The sequence below is a fragment of the Triticum aestivum genome, chromosome 2A, assembly GCF_018294505.1.
Source record: "Triticum aestivum cultivar Chinese Spring chromosome 2A, IWGSC CS RefSeq v2.1, whole genome shotgun sequence".
Lineage (NCBI taxonomy): Eukaryota > Viridiplantae > Streptophyta > Magnoliopsida > Poales > Poaceae > Triticum > Triticum aestivum.
The window spans coordinates 11,319,470-11,333,182 of NC_057797.1; the positions used below are offsets into that span (position 1 = coordinate 11,319,470).

At 47.3% G+C, this 13,713-nt stretch overlaps 2 pseudogenes; both read right to left on the reverse strand.

The window, feature by feature from the left end:
- Window positions 1–4,691: 4,691 nt before the first annotated feature.
- On the reverse strand, window positions 4,692–6,563 carry LOC123184241 (disease resistance protein RGA2-like; annotated as a pseudogene).
- Window positions 6,564–7,651: 1,088 nt separating this feature from the next.
- Window positions 7,652–9,415, reverse strand: LOC123191307 (uncharacterized; annotated as a pseudogene).
- Between the last annotated feature and the right edge of the window lie 4,298 nt (window positions 9,416–13,713).

Sequence of the window (13,713 nt, forward strand, 5' to 3'; positions counted from 1 at the left end):
GATTGGATGAAGAACGACCCGGGCCCCACCCCGCGAAATCAGGGGGGCGAGAGAGAATTTGATTAAAGAAGGTTACGTAAGGTTAAGTAGATCATTACGTAGATGTAGGATTATTGTGCGTGGGGGCCGAGCTTTGCTACACCTACGTAAGGATTTGTACGTAACCTACGTAAAAGCTGACCTGGCCTGTTTTGGTTGGAAGGGAAAATTGGCCCAGGCCCACCCGTGAAACTCAGGAGGGATGTTTAGTTGAGTTGGAAGGAAGGAATGTAGCTTTACGTACCCGGTTACGTAGGTCTAGCATTTTTGGTGGGGGCCCCCACGCGCTCCGCCCTCTGGTCCATCGGTGGCAGATCGGCAACGCCAATGGGCACACTTGCATGCAAATGGCCATGCACGTCGCCCGCTTCCCCGATGCTCGTCCTCCCTCCTTCCTCTTCTTGCCCTGTCTCTCCATTATGTTGCTGCCCCAGCTCATGCAGCCGGCTCGGCGCAGCTACGCACAGGGAGGTCAGACTTTCACGGGCAGGGCTATCCTCGTCTGCCACCATCTCCTCCTGTTACCCGCTCCCTTCCCTTCCTGGTCTGCGTTTTCCGCATCGCCATGCCGCTGATCAAAGAGCATGGGGGCGTCAACAGACCTGAAGAATGGGTCCACCCCTGGCAAGCCCACGTCCACCGCAGCCGTATCAATGAGCGGCGGGTCACCTCCCGCCGGACGGCCGGAATGCCTCCGACCACCGCCGTCATGGCCAGCCCCCCGACTTCTTCCCTCCTGGTGCTGTCGATCTGCCCCAGCATGCCTCAAGCCCGTGCTAGCTTGAAGAAAGCCTTCCCTAGAGCCGTATGTCCTCCTTCGCCCGCCACCACCATCGCCGCCCGCGTCAGGGAACCTCAAGCGAGAGCGAGCCGGTTGCCGCGGGGGTGGCGGCAGGAAATCTCCATCCTCGTAGCTAAGGAACCATCGGTATCCCCATCTGCCCGGCCACTCCGGCACCGTCCCGTCGTCCGACGGCAGCCCGCTGATCCCGCTGTCGATACTCATCCCGCTGTCCGGGCTAGAGGCCGGCGGACAGGAGAAGTCCACCACGTGATCGAGGTGGATGAGAACAGGGTGGCCTAGCATGCCAACCTTTCCCCACCTTGGCGCTGCTTCTTCCATGATATTGAGCTCCGGGTAGTGCGCGCCGGGTGACCCCGCCTCCCGTGGCTCCTCCAGCTGCAGGATCCCCCTTGTCTTCAGCTTCTCCACTGAGTCCATCCACACCCAGAGGCGCAGGCATCCGGTCTCCTCTTCACTCCGCACCTCGTCATCAATCCCGTCGATGAGCATAGAGGGATCAAACAGCGGCGTCACGGAGTCCACGTCCCACGCATGTTCCGGCACACCCTCCAGACAGACTCACACCTTGTAAAGCAGCTTTGCCGGGGAGGCACGCCGGAATCGCGACCACGGCGCCACCATGAATGTGACACGCCCGAGCACCAGCGATCCCCGGCCGCCAACCACCTTGTCCCGGACTGCCGCATCATCAAAGACAAGCAAGAGCTCTCCCAAGGCCCTCAGCGAGACCTTGACCGCCGCCTCGCTGATGCGGAACCGCAGAGCGAGCGCCCTCTTGACGTCGACGAGCTCGAACGGGAGTGGAGAGCCGACCACCACAGCGACCACGGCGCACCTTGAAAGCCTCCTCTCCGCCTCCGCCAGGCCAGGCCACGCCTCAGGGTCAGCCGCCGGTGCCTCCATCGCAGCGTGGACCGCAGATCTCGGTGGGGGGGGGGGCGCGGTGGCAGAACAACCCTCGGCTCCACTCCTTCCTCGCCTCCACGCACTGGATTCCGCGCACCACACCACTTCGCTCTGTGCCCGACCTCACCACAGATCAAGCTCCTCGCCCGATTTCTACACTCTGCGATTCTGTGGTCCGGCTCAAGACACTTGAAACACTTCCCCCAAGCTTTTTTCAGCAGGAGCGCCTTGAGGTGGGTCTGCTTTGTCTTGCGGCGCGGAGGAGGGCGCTGATAATAAGGCGGCCGCCTACCCCTCCCCACCATCTTCCATCCATCCCCATCAATGCGGCCATCAATGGGCGAGGCGGAGGCCGCAGCAGCAGGCACGCGGGTTGGGGCTACAATGATGGAGCGCAGCCTTTCACCCGCCGTGCTATCCACTGGATCTCCCCCATCCAGACTCCGTCTTGATTGCACAGCCGGGCATGCCGGCAATGAATGCGAAGCCGGCCCCCCTGGTGCGAGCAGGGCCTCCAAGTAGGAGGCAGAAGCAGGCGGGGCATCGAGGGGAGCGGGCACCGGAGCCATCCGAGGGCTGCGCCGCCGAGGAGGCGACGCCGCGGGGGAGGAAGGGGGAGGGGGCCAAGAGTCTAGTTAGCGCTACCGTAGTGTATTATAGTATCTCCAGAATCTCATACCTCTAGTTTCAGAGTTTTCACCACCAAATACTCAGAATTCACACCAGCAAAAACCAATAAAAATTAGGAATCTGCCATCAGAAATTAATTCTCAATGAAGAACCTTGCCCTTCTCCAGTTTTTTTTTCTCAATCCAGTTCCTGTTGGCCATTTCTGCTTCCAACAGAAGGGCCCAACCAACACTAAGTATGCGTGCCTTTCAAAAAAACACTACGTATGCATGGAAATATAATTATCCACTCTGGGGCGGCTATGGTTTGGATATAATTAGTAATCATGATTGTCATTAGGCCTTGTCATAAACATTTGTTTGTTATTGAGACCATGCGATGCAAGTACCAACCAACAATACCATAAGTCTAATATTTAAGGTCCTATCCAATCAGCTCATACTTCAATTCTAGATCATAAAATGCATGCCGTACGAGGTGGATGGCACTACAAAGTGGAGTGTAGCAGGTATGCCTAGTGCAGAGCTTTCCTTTGTTTGTTTTTTCTCTCGAAAGAATATCACAAAAAAAGGTGTACATGTGCATGCCTGCCTGGATGGATGCCACGAAAATGTATTGACAAGTTGCTAGGCTGAAACTACCAATGTGCTGGGCTAAACTTGCAGATTAGAGACCACATTTGCATTTCCAAGTTTCAATTAGATTAAAGGAAGTGCTACATACACAGCAAGATCCTGGGTAAGCTTCCCGGAATGATTACTTTTTTGTGTGAAAATACATAAACTGAAACCAGTTCAGATTCAAATACCGAAATCATGATTGCCATGAGCATTTGCTATTATTGAGACCATGCAAGGACCAACCAACAATATTATATATGTGTGTAATATTTAAGGTTGTATCCAATCAACCAATGCTTTATTAGATCATGCGGCACCTGCTTTATGAGGAGGTGGATGGCACTACAAACTTGAGTAGCAGCCGTGGCAAGTGCAGAGCTTTTGTCAGGATCTGAACCTGAAAAACCTGATGAAATCAACAGTTAACTCCAAAGAATGAAAGCTGCAGCTCGCTCTGTTACAGCGCCGACTAGGTGACTACTTGCTGTTTCGTGTCGCGAGGCAGTCTCACTAGGAATGTGGATCCTACATCTGACGGCTAACGGCTCTAAACATTAACTTTCCAACAATAGCTTTGTTGCACTAAAGCCACGGTTTGGGAGCAGCACTGGGCATCTATCCTTGTATTCGTTTACATCCTGGCCGCCCCTTGTCATGGTTTGGGCCTCAACTTTTTGCTCTGTAATGTAATCAATCTCAACTTTTTACAAATGTGGACGTAGAAATTGTTTTCCTTGCCTTAGTTTGAAGATATGTCCCACAATTCAAATATGCCAACATACTTCTTCATCTTACATCACACAAACAAAGTAGAAATAAGTGGCAGTTGCAATGTGGCATGGACTGAATGGACAAACAATGTAGCAATCAGTGGTATGAACTGATGGACAATTGTACAAACAATTACAATTTATACAAGAACAAATCAACAAAGTAGCAATCAATCCGTGGCAGATCAGTGGCTTCTAGCAGTGGAAATTTATCAAAAAAGCTTCGGATTTGTTTAAAAGACAGAGGAAATTTACCTTGGTAATTTGTAGATGGATGCAGTACTGGATGGATTGGACATTGGGTGGCTTCCCCTTCTAGCCTCTCGGCTGGCGGACTGAAGCGGTGACTGCCGACGGCGACGGAGGCCGGAGGAAGCCCGCAGCGGCGCTGCCCCGCACGGACCACAGCCAGCCATGGAGTCTCACAGGCAACACTACGTCGTAGCAGGAGCACTGCTACAACGACTGCCATCGGCCGCCCACAGGCTCCGCAGAGCACATGGCTGCAGCCTCAAGCAAGAGCAGTAGAGCGCCTCTTGGTTGGAGGAAGAAACACGTCTTCCTGAGAACGAAAGAACTAGATTGGGGATCGGTTCTTACCGCTGAGAGCAGGCGCTGAAAGTTGGGCCCCACAGAAATACTCCTTACTTCCAAAAAATGCATGTTTGACTTGTCACCGTCTCTAAAATTACTTGACGCACTGTAGAATCCGAAAGGTCTCACTCTTGAAGTTGTCATGGCTCTTGGTTTCGTTTTTCTTTTTCAGATGTGGATGCGGACCTGACTTCAAACTTTGTGGCAATCTGCGGTCTATTTTGTCCAAAAGCAAAAATAAACAAACAATGCATTGACCGTCGACATCATGATATCACCTTTAGTATTAGCAGAACATCTTTGCATCGTCCTGTGGTCTCATGGAAATAGGAAAAGATTAGGTGGACAAATGGAAACAGTCAAAGAAACTTGCATGGCTTCTCACTGGTCAGTACACATGATAAAAAAGACAGAGGTACCTGGCTAATATCAGCAACCCAAAGAAACTTCCCAAACTACTGACCCATACAGTGTGCCTAATTGCCTATTACTTACAGTTGGGATATAAAAAATAACTGTAAAATTTATACTATTTCAGAATTGTCCAAAAAGAAGAGAAAATGGTATTTCAGAAAGAAGAACAGTCTCAGGCTCTTATCTCACAACCTGTACCTACTCTGATTACTTCTCTTCATGTTTTTGTGAACCATGAACCATGCATGAGCTTCGAGTGTTGGATAAATGACTAGACAATTTAATTAGCCACTACTCTTCTGATAACGCTTGTTACTTGTGACCATGCGATGTGGCCTCTGTACCTCACAGTGAACGATGTAGCTGTAGTGAGGCGGCAGGTGGGATGTCCATGCATGCATGGACCTTGAATTTCCCTCGAAGCCTCACACTTCCAAAGAGAAGATCTTGCGCGCTCATCATCCTGAGAGCTTCAGGTCCAGTTTCAGCAGAACATGTCTCGTAGTCAAGAAACAACACGACACATTCAGAAGAATTTTTATTCACCCTCCTGAGATAAGTTGGCTCCGCCATCTTCCAAGGAAGAGTGAAACGATCCCCATACACTGACATGTTTGTCTTCTTCAAATTCCTGAGGACTGCAAGCACCATGCTCCAGAAATGGGGGTTAAAATTTGGTTTCAGTATTCCACTGACGATGTTTGCAGACATGAAGCACCCACTCGTCAAATTGGCCATCTCCATGGCCATTGATGCGAGCTTCGGGTGGTCCTCTGCTCTCGTGCTCCCAAAGGAACGCACCTTGAAGAAGTACCAGTATGCTTCATGAGTCAAGAACTGTAATCTGAGGGGTTCTGTGGTTCCAAAGCTTGCGATCTTGTCAGAGCGGCTCACAATTATCATCTTACTTCCACTCATGATGCGACTTTTCGCAGCTGAATACAACCTCTTCCATACAGGCTCCTCAATATCCAGAAGTAGCTCAATGATGATCAATGTCCTTCCACCACCGACCACACGGTTTTTATGCTTGATTCTATCTCCATCTCTTAGGGTCTCTACACTTGCATCTTTAAGATCATCTCCATTCAAAAACAAAATTTGAGAGAAGTGGTTGCGGACCCTTTCATCGTTGCATACATGCTCGACCAGGGTGCTCTTTCCAACTTTCCTGGGACCAATGATTGGCAAGACAGCCAGATGATCAGCAGTGCCAGGAGCAGTCTCTGCTTGCAACAGGAAGTTCATCACAAGTTCCATCTCCATTTGGCGTCCGAACATGCATTTGTCCAGCAGCAGATACATGTTGTACGGTTGAAGGTGCAGACATGGGTAGCTGTTTAGAAACATGACGAACTCACTCACATCTTCAATGGTGTTCCGCAAGCTGCAAATAACTTGCTCCAGCAGCTCAGCCTGTGCTGCACCTTCACTGTTGCCACTGTAGAAACATACACGCTTTGCAGGGTTGAACTTAGATGGGGCAAAAGAGTAATCTTTTGTCCTGTCATCTTCATGTGCTCGGCAACTGAACATATCGAGGGTGTAATACCCCCTGTACTCCTGTCTCAGTATGCTGAGTTGATGCAGCATGGCCTGGTTTGTAATGAGCCGGTCATCTGCCTCCTCGACGACGACATGAAGCCGCAGTAGCAGCCGTTGCAGGCTGTGCAGCCTCTCCTCCTCGGTTGCCTCCGCTGACCGCTGCTTCAGGTATCTGTCCACCAGGAAAGATATGGATCTACTGGCAAGCTCACCCATAGCAGCAGAAAATATTACCTCCATGTATGTGTGTTTGAGAACCCCCTGGCCTTTGTGCCTCTTGAGGAATACAGGACTGCAATGGATCAATTGCTAAAGCTGGGTGAAGCTATATATATATATATATATATCTGAAACTTCTCAGAGGACTCACCCAAGGACACTGAGTCTTCATCTTACTTCTCCAGTTGAAGCCATGTTGTTCTTTTCTTTGATCAAAGAGTTGAATATGAGGTTGTATAAACCGAAAGAGACATGTGTGCAGAAGTTGTGTCTTATCTTTTTTGACTTAGAAGAAATTTGGAAATGGTCATCTCGTGACATCTACTAGTCTAGAAGGAGCAGAAAAAAACGAGGAGCCGGTGTGTAACCAAGACTTAACTGTTCTGAATTTTCGACCGCTTAACGCCCTTCGTTTTTTGCAGGTGCTACTCAACCTTCCGCCGGACAGTCTACATCCCTTTCCTGCCTGGCAAACATTTCTAAGCATGAAAGTGACCCTGCAATTATGAAGCACAAAATATTCAGAATTTTCTCCTGTTTGCAGTCTTGACAGATAACGGTGTTTCACGGCCTGCCAAGGGTCAGCAAACTGCTTGCTTCTTCAGTTGGACTCTCTAGTGTTCCAACATTAACCACTTTACTGAGGCTGCTTCAGAATCGACTAATACAAGAACTAACGCGGCTGTTGCGACCGCTGAAGAGATGGTTTGCCTTTATGCCCCGAGAGGTGGACGTGTCGATGGAACAATGCTTTCTTGCTGCTGACGGAGAGAAAAGCGACGGCAGTCCCAGCGGCCACAGCTGCTGAAGAACTAAGTTGCCGTCTGGCACAATACCCTGTTTTCTCCTATGCTGGTTCATGTGTTCAGCCAAATTATGCTGGATCACCTGTTTTATATCCTAAGCTGCGGCTGGCAAGATATGCTGCAGTATTTTTTGATGCATGCCACACCGACACTGCTCTTGTATGTTCAGACAGATTTAATTGGGCTAAAACTGCTGTGACGACTTGTTTTATTTGAGTGAAGATGGAACAGGGCAGAGAGAGCCTGTTGATCTAAACACAAAGGCTAACAAAATTACTAGTACTACTTTCAACAAGAAGCAGATCATAGCAAATTCAGATAGTACTGGATTGTGGGAAACTCACTGAAGCACCGCGGCATGGTATTCGAAGGCGGCGAGGTACTTGGAGCCGGCCTGGTCGCTTCTCTCCCGTCCAACCCCTGCGCTGCACGCCCACGGCGACCGCCGTCGGCGACCAACCACAGCCGCGAGCAGCAACGGGGGTGGTACACGACCAAAAGACGGGCAGCTGGCTCTGCGACGCGGTGGCCGGTCGGAGCGACGGCTCGGCGACAGCGCTTGTTTCTGGCGACCAGACGCTGTGGTCTTTGAATCTCACAGTGAAATATGTAATTGTAGTGAGGCTCCAGGTGAGATGTCCATGCATGGACCTTGAATTTTCCTCGGGGCCTCACGCTTCCAAGGAAAAGGTCTTGTACGCTAACCATCTCGTGATCTTCAGCTTCAGTTTCAGCAGCACATGTCTGGTAGTCACCAAAAATCACTAACCATTTAGACGAAGTTTTCTTTGCTCTCCTGACATATACTGGCTCCGCCATCTGCCAGGGGTCAGCGAAACTCTCGCCATACACTGACATGTTCGTCTCGATAAAATTCCTGACGGTTGCAAGGGCCATGCTCCAGAAACGGTGGTCAAAATTTGCTTTCAATAGTACACTGAAGATGGTCGCAGTTATGAAGCACCCATTCGCCAGCCTGGCCATTTCCATGGCCATTGCTGCGAGCTTCGGGTGGTCCTCCGTGCTCGTGCTCCCAAACGTACGCACCTTGAAGAAGTACCAGTATGCTTCTTGAGTAAAGAACTGTAATCTGAGGGGTTCTGTGGTTCCAAAGTTTGAGATCTTGTCGGACCGGCTCGTGATTATGATCTTACTGCCGTTTCCGATGCAGCTTCTTGCAGATGAATACAACCTTTTTCATTCGGACTTGTCGATGTCCAGAAATAGCTCAATAATGATCAGTGTCCTTGCACCGCCCATGCCACGGTTTCGATGCTTGATTCTACCGCCATCTCTTAGGGTCTCTAGACTTGCATCTTTTAGATCATCCCCACTGAAACACAAAATCTGAAAGAAGTGGTTGTGCACCCTTTCATTGTCACACACATGCTCGACCAGGGTACTCTTTCCAACTTTCCCAGGACCGATGATCGGCAGGACAGCAGGATTAGTAGCGGCACTGGGAGCAGTTTCCGCTTGCAACAGGAAGTTCATAATGTGTTCCATCTCCATTTGGCGTCCGAACACGCACTTGTTAAGAAGTAGATACATGTTGTACGGTTGGCGGGTTAAACGCGGGCATATGTTTAGAAACATGATGAACTCACCCACATCTTCAATGTTGTTCCTTATGCTGCCAAGAACTTGCTCCAGCCTCCAGCAGCTCAGTTTGTGCGGACCTTCCCTGTTGCCACTGCAGAAACATACACGCTTTGCAGGGTTGAATATAGATGGTGCAAAAGAGTAGTTGACTTCATGATCTTTTGCCCTTCCTTCTCCATGGGCTCGGCAAAGGAAGATTTCGAGGGTGTAATATCCTCTGTACATCTCCTTTTTCAGTATGCTGAGTTGCTGCAGCATGGCCTGGTTTGTGATGAGCCGGTCATCTGCCTCCTCGACGACGACATGAAGCCGCAGTAGGAGCCGTTGCAGGCTGTGCAGCCTCTCCTCCTCAGTTGTCGCGGCCGTCCGCTGCTTCAAGTATCTGTCCACCAGGAAAGATATGGATCTACTGACAAGCTCACCCATAGCAGCAGAAAATATTACCTCCATGTGTGTGTGTGTGTTTTTGAGAGCCTCCTCGCTTACTGCCTCTTGAGGAATGCTGTACCGCAAATTAAGGGTCAATTGCCAAAGCTGGGTGAAGCTATATATATCTGAAACTTCTCAGAGGACTCGCCCAAGGACACTATGACTCTTCATCTTATTCTCCATTGAAGCCGTGTTATTATTTTCTTTGATCAAAGAGTTGAACATGAGGCTGCATAAACCAAAAGAGACATGTGTGCAGAAGTGTGCGTCTTATCTTTTCTGGCTTGGAAGAAATTTGGAAATGGTCATCCCTTAACCTGTACTAATCCAGAAGGAGCAGAAAAAACGAAGAGCTGCTGTGGAACCAAGACTTAACTGTTCTGAACTTTATATCCCTGGACTGGACGCCCTTCCACCGGACAGTGTACATTTCTAAGCAGGAAAATGACTTTGCAAACCCAGAGTGATGACTGAGCCAAGTTCTGGGCTGCCCGTCATGAAGCACAAAATATTCAGAATTTTCCCCTGCTGGTGGTTCAAATGTTTTTCTATCTTGAACACAATCGCTTTACAAAAGCTTCTCAAGAACAGAGAGAAGGCTGGGGATGCACTTGGAGCGGTGAAGAACTCCTTGATGTCAAGCCCCTGTTTTCCTATGCTGGTGGTGCAAGTGTTTTTTCTGTCTTGAACACAATCGCTTTAGCCAGACGTGAAGTGATTCATCACAATGGCGGAGAGCATGTGTTGATCTAAAAACAAAGACTAAATACATACGTACGTACTACTAATTTCAACAAGAAGCAGAGCGTAACGAATTCAAAATAGTTCAATGGTCTTCCTAGGCGGCTCATCGGAAAGGCGCCGGGGTACTCGGATCCAAACCAGTCGCTGGGCTACACGTCCACGGCCGACGACCAACAACTACGAGCAGAGACGAGGAGGCTACACGCCCGCTGTAGGAGGGCGCGGCGGCCGGTCGGAGACAGGGCAGGGGGTCGCCGACGGTTGGTCGCCAGTCGATCTCCGCCATGGCAGGTCCGGGAAGGAGGAGATTGGGGGATCGGTTCCTGCTTAGAGGCGCTGACGGCTGGGTCCCATGAATCAGCCCAAATTTCCGAAATATATTTCCGAAGGATATTTATTTCGTATTCTGTACGTTAATATTTTTGTATAACTTTAATCAACAAACTTAAAAGAAATTGATAGAGACAGAAGGAGTATTTGATTTGTGCGCGTAGGGATGCTTTTTTTTTGCAAGAAGTGCGTGTAGCGATGCTAGCAGCGGTAACGCACGGCCAGCATATATATCACTCAGGGTGTGTTTGGATGCAAAGTATTTTTGCACTTTTTTTGGAAGTACTGTGGTTTCTCAAAAAAATGGTATTAAATAGTTTAAGGCGTTTAGATGAAACAAAAACTAAAGTTTTGTAAATTATATTATGCTATCTCAGGAACCATGATTTTCTTGCAGTATTTGAAAAAGAGGTTTGGATCTCTTTTTTCTAAACAGAACAGAGAGAAATCATGAGAGAGAGCGCAATTGACGTCGCTTTGTATACTAGAACAATGTCCGTGCGTTATAACAGGATAACAAAGTTTAAGTAGTAGAGATAAGAAAATCAGATGCAACCGCCTACTATTTTTCCTCTTTCTATTATATATGGCAACCAAGTCATAATTTTATTTCTTGATTTGTTAGACTAGCTTCCGTTTACTCGGTGTCCCGGATACTTCTTTTGGGCCTCTGGCCGCCTGTCACATGCGAGTCGTTCATCTCTCTTAGCCTAAAAAACACTCTCTTCTCCAATCATGAGCGAATTCAGCTTCATTGATTTTTTAGGTGTGTTAGTTGAAGCCTTCAACATCAGTGACTCAACCTGACAGTTGGGTCGGGTTTCACCGAGTCGGCCTCTATCAGACCCATGCTCGATAAGTAAATGGGTCTAACCCTTTGCCCACGACCCTATCCATGGGCATACATACATATCCACGCCTGAACCCGATGGGTAACCCGACCCATTCGGGCATTCATCGGGTTTGAAATAAATATTAATTCTTTTTTATGCTTCAAAAATAGTATATGTTTTGCCGTACGGCGCCCATTTGGCAGCTGTGACTTGTGAGGAAGAGCTAGATAGGTCACACCTTCTTATATACTCCCACCGTTTTAAAATATAGTGCTTTCTTTATTTTTGTGATTCAACTTTGACCATAAATTTAACTAACAAGACCGACTGCGGTGGGAGCAAAATTTATATCAGTGAATTCGTATCCAAATGAAGTTTTCAATTATATTTTTTTTCTCCCGCCGCAGTTGTTCTCGTTGGTTAAATTTATGGTCAAATTTGGACCTCGGCAAGCACGGACGCACTATATTTTGGAATGGAGAGAGTAGATAGGAAGCTGGTTCCTTCTCATGCTCTACGCGAGGTGGGACTAAACTGTTAGTCTGTTCCTTTGCCTGTGCACCAGCCTTTAGCTGCGTGGGCTGCATATTGTACGTTGGGCCAAAAATATAACACAATATATGGGCTGACCTTTACCTGCGTGAGGCCTTGGACTGAACAAGCAACTGATGAAGCAGAGGCCTTGAGTAAGGGAGAGGGATTTTCATATCGGTGGATGTGGTCGTGGTGTGGTCTGGTGTTTTGCTTCTTATTAGTGTTTTTTCACCATAGATGGCTGTTGGATGCTAGGGGTAGTGTATTTTGTGCACTGAAGGGCCCACATGTCAGATAATTGGGCGACCCATTGGGTGACCCACGGGGCAAGACCTTATGCCCATACCGTACCCACAACTAATGCTAGATTAGGTAACATCACCAGCCAAACAACTTGGTAGTTTTGATAAAACTGAGAAAAACCGAAGTTTTAAGGTAACATCACCAGCCAAACAACTTTTTTCTGTTCCTTTTTCTCCTTTGTTTGAACGGTTTTGTTCTTTGTTTTTCTTTGTTAAATGCATGAACTTTTCCAATTTCTTGAACTTTTTCTAATCAAAATCTGATGAACCTTTTCAAATTCGTGAACTCCTTTTCAAAATCGATAAACTTTTTTTCAAAATCAAGGAACTTTTTTCAAAATTGATGAAGTATTTTTCAAAATTGATGTTTTTTTCAAATCCATGAACTTTTTCTCAAAATTGATGAACTCTTTTCAAAATCGATAAACTATTTTCCAAAATCGTTGAACTTTTTTTCAACTCGGTGAACTCTTTTTCTTTTTTTACAAAATTGATGAACTTTTTTCAAAATAGTGTTTTATCAAAATCAATGAACATTTCTAAAAATCATTGATTTTGTATTAAAATTTACCTTTTCTTTTTTCAAAATAATTTATATTTGTTTTACTAAAGGAAACGTTAACTAGGACGGAATTGTAAGGAAAAACTAGCTTGATCTAGTGGTTAATGCATCAAGCCACGAATGTTGTCGTGCAGAGTTAGAATTCCAGTGGTCGCATATTTTCAATTAATATTTATTCTTTCTTTTTCTTTGCATTTGCTTAGTTCAGTCAGTTGGTGGGCCGGCCCGCTATGCGTTGCTAGCAAGCGCCGGTAGAGCCAGCCGGCGCCTGAAGTGCTGGTTAGGAGCACCCATATTCCTTGCCCACCCATCGGAATGCCAAGGTTTTCAATTACAACGGGTTTCTAAAAATTGTATTGTCAAACTAAGCCTCACATTAAAAACAAGTGGACTACTGACCGAAGCATTGAGTTTGTCGGTTCAGATTTTCACCAGTCCGACTATCGGTTCACCTATCCATTGGTCCATCCGGATTTTTAACATAAAATTGTTCGGTCCATTATATAAATTTCGGTCAAATAAAATTGTTGGCTTCTACGATAGACAACAAAGGAACACAACTAAGGTTATTATTGGGCCAAGGCTTAGACTACCAATTATGTGGCCTGGGATTGAACCTCACTTCTCTCAAATTTTGTCAAAACATTTCTTTTGTTAGTTCAGACATCTGATTTATTTAGTTTTATATTGAAAGTAACAAGGACTGATATATGACATTCAACTTAGAAATGATACAAGGAATTAATATTCTATGGAAGATATTTATAAAACATTGTAAAAATGAGTTCATAATTTATAAAGCACCGGTGCGTGCCGAAAGTGGCTGGAATCGCCCGACGACGAGCAGCGACAGAAGGGGATCTAGAGAGGCTAAGAGAGAGCACAAGCAGAGTGAGAGAGAGAAAGACGGGGCGAGGTGGTCGTGGCCCCTCCGTTTTGAGTGCTTCTGATGCACTCTTGGGCTAGGCCCAATAGACCAGTCAGCCAGTAATTACAAATTTTTAATTTATTAAAAGACTCAAAATAATA